We start from the raw sequence: 4,181 nt of genomic DNA, 5'->3' as shown, positions 1-4,181 counted from the left end.
TATAATTATTATAACTTTTTCAAATTCTCACAATATAAAATAAACAATTTAATTTTTTTCAATTTCAAAACAAAAATAATATTAAAAAAAAATATTTTAATAATATTTTATTCAACTTTCAATTTTTATCTCAACTCATCTCATTTGTGAAAACATACGAGACCTTAGCGAAAGGAAAAGGCCCCTGGTGGATGGGCGGATCCTTTATACACACACACACACACAAACACACACATATGTATGTATAAGATGGGATTCATTTTCGATTTTGTCATTCTCTCCCCCTTCCTCTCACACTAACCTTTGAGTTCACTAGCCTTGTCATGTCATTCTATTGCCGCTATTACCAGTGCCTTGGTAGTTGGTAGTTCCGATCGTGGATTACTCTAGAAAACTTGCCTTTAGTGCGGTGGTGCCAATTCAACTCTTCATGTCCGTTTAACTTGCTGGCATTTTAATTCGAAGTCTATTTGACCATTTCGCTCCCTTGCCAATTTGAATTGTTTGGCAGTGAGCAGTTCTCTCATGCCCAAAGGCTTCACTTCCCGTTAAAACACTTTGGAAGGCTCGTGAACCTAAATTCATTGGGCTCAGCTCGACTATAATAGTTACTCAAAACACGTCCCATAAACATATCTTCAAAAGACTACGCTTCTGTTTGGATTGGAAACTCATATCAATTCATTTTATCTTATATCATCTTATTATTGTAACTTTCTTAAGTCTCCACACAAAATATAATAAATAATTCAATTTTTTCAAATTTCAAAATAATAATAATATTAAAAAATAATATTCTAACAATATTTTATTCAACTCATCTAAAATCATTCTTACTCATCTCTAGATCTAAATGGAGCCTACATATTTAACTCGAGAAGTGGTACTTATCCTTTTTTTTTTTTTATTTGTTATCATCCCGACGCTGTCTTCAAATATGGCACTAACTAATTGAAAAACTATGAAAAGTATTATCCCTCATATTTTAATCATTCCCTTATGTGTCATCTAATGATTGGATGATAAGTAATAATTGATAAATAATTTCTCAATCATTTAAGTCACATTAGAAGATGGTGGAAAGATGATGATAAAAAGGAAGGTATGCCCTTCACAAAAATTATTTATCATCTATTACTTATTATTATCCGATCATTTGGTGTCAAACAAGAAGATGGTGATTAAGATGATCATGAGAGAGATTTTCTTGTAACTCTGTGAATACATTCGAGCTGCCCACAAAACATTTTCAACAAACCCATTTCTTATTGCCAAGTAGTGGTACTAAATACCAACGTACATTAGACCCAGGAGATGATTCAAGCATTCCATCAAACACATGTTATTCCTATCTCGAGATATGCAATTCTTCATTTTAGATTTTGTCATTCTCAATCAAACATGATGTGTGAGTGTCATTTAAATGGATGACACATGAAAGTACTCCAAGTGTATCATATCAACTAGGGCCGAGTAAAAATCCAAAAATCGGATTCCGAATCCGATTCCCGCTTCTGTAGGATTTTTTTCTCCTAAAAAGTTGGAGTTGAAGTCAGAAGTGGAGTCGGACCGACTCCGACTCTGACTCCGATATTGTACATATGTTATAAAAAATATGTGTATTTTTTTAGACATTCATCATTATAACTTACATAGTTAGTTAAATTCAATAATAATGTGAGTTAATTATTATAAAATAATATATTTATACTATAATATAAATTGACTAAATTGATTAATAATAGTTTAGTATATGACATATGTAAACATCATACTAATGTATAATAAATTAATGTATAAAAACTAATTGTAATACTAATGTATAATAACGTTAATACTAATGTATAAACACTAATCTATAAATTTATAAGAACATGTAATACTATTATACCAAAGTATAATACTATAAAGAAAAATGTAAAAATTCATAATAAAATGTAATACTAATGTATGATAACATATTAACATGTATACTAATGTATAATAACACTAGTACAATAACATATAATACTAAGTCTAATAAATCATTAACTTAGAAATAAGTTAGAAACTAATATAATAATATGTAATTAATCACTATAATACAAGTCTATAGACTATAATAAAAATAAGTAGGACACTAGTAATCTAGTTTAGTACAAGTATAATGAGTTAATAATATGTAATTGTCAATAATCAATTCTATAGTACAAGCATAAATAGTACAAGCATAAATACAAACAATTGTATTTAAACCCTAAAGACTATAGGCTATAGTACAGGTTTATTTATAATAATGTATAATAACATATAATAATAATAATGTATAAACACTAATGTATAATAACATGTAATACTAATGAATAATAACTAATATATAATAACATGTAATACTATTGTATAATAACACAAGTATAATAACATTTAATACTAACGTATAATAACTAATATATAATAACATGTAATACTAATGTATAATAACACTAGTATAGAAACATATAATACCATTTGGGGGATGAGACAAAACATAAAATTTTCATCTCATCATTACATATTTTTCAAATCTCCATACAAAATATAATAAACAATTCAACTTTTCTAAATCTCAATTCAACTTTTTCAAATATCAAAATAATAATAATATTAAAAGATAATATTTTAAACTTTCATATAAAACCAAAAATTCTTATCTCACCTCCCAAACCAAAATTTTTAATTTAGAAACTAATATAATAACATGTAAGACTTTAAGTTTAGTACAATAATATGATGTAATTAAACACTATAATACAAGTCTATAATATGAATAATTTAGACATTAATATAAAATATTATAATGAGTTAATAATATGTAATTAGACACTAGTTAAATAGTTATTGTTAATAATCAATATTAACAAGTACACTTAGTGATAAAAAATTATAAAACCCATAAAAAAATAAATAGAATTTATGGCTAAAATAAAGATTAAAATTGGTATAGGGCTTGATTTAGGATTTAAGAAAAAAAAGTGGCCCAAAACAAGGTTTAAGGGGTAAAAAAGAAAAAAAGAGCGTTTGAAAACCCAAAACCCTCGCAGCCCAGCCCAAAAGGCCCAAAATAAAGTCAAAATGACATCATTTTGACTCTGTAAACCTCACCACATCCGGGCTATTATGTAAAACGACGTCATTTTTATAGGGTAAAATGACACCGTTTCACGTGCTTAGGAACTTAGCACCCACCTCCCCCGTTTGATCTCATCAATCATCACTTCCATCTTCCAGAGTTCACCCCCTCACCCTCCTGCGATCTCTTCTAAGAAACCCTAGGTCCCCCAGCTCGTTGTCGTCGTTCAGCCAGCTTGTTGCCACCTCTCTCTCTCTCTCTCTCTCTCTCTCTCTCTCTCTCTCTCTCTCCAAGTAGTGCCTCTTCCATTCGCGACCCCACTCTCTCGTCGTCGCCCTTGTGTTCCCTTGGCACTATTCATCCGGGCCGGATTTTTTCCCAGCCCGGTTCGAAACTCGGAAAACCGGATTCCGAATGCGGTTTTCAGACCTGATATAATCCGGGCCGGAACCTGGATTGACTTATCCAGCTCTATCTGGTCCGAATGCGGCTATTCAATCCGGGTACCGGATTTTAAACCCAGTACCCGGTTTCTATTCAAAACCAAAAGAAAACAAAGAACTCAAATCACGCCAACACACGGCTAAATTACCCCAAAAGATCTCTCTCTCTCTCTCTCTCTCTCTCTCTCTCTCGTCTAAGCATAAAACCCTAGCTCCTCCATTTTCTCTTCGCGTTCTCCTCCTCCATCTTCTCGTTCTCCTCCATTGACTGGTTTGCTATTTTTTTCACTACATTCAAAGTGGGACAGCGACTACTTGGTGAAGTCGATTCAAAGGTACTGCCCTGTGTTGAACTTGGCCAAGTGGGTATCCATCGATGACTCTCGATGGTTACTTGATGGAGAGGAGTAGCAGATATGGGAAGAAGATGAAAGTGCTTGAGTTTGGAATCCAAGAGATTAGAACGTATTTCAGGCTCTGTATGTCAGGTACAAGCTTGTTTGTTCTTTTAATTATTTGCTCAGACCTCTCTCTCTCCCAATCTGTGAACAATGAATGTAAATTTGGGTAGATCTGGTGATTCCGTCTTCTTCTTCCTATTTCTTCCGGGGCTCAAAGGCCTTCGTCCCTAAATCTCGAACCCACCTCAT

The sequence above is a fragment of the Juglans microcarpa x Juglans regia genome, chromosome 5S (assembly GCF_004785595.1).
Source record: "Juglans microcarpa x Juglans regia isolate MS1-56 chromosome 5S, Jm3101_v1.0, whole genome shotgun sequence".
Lineage (NCBI taxonomy): Eukaryota > Viridiplantae > Streptophyta > Magnoliopsida > Fagales > Juglandaceae > Juglans > Juglans microcarpa x Juglans regia.
This window is presented reverse-complemented; position numbering follows the sequence as displayed.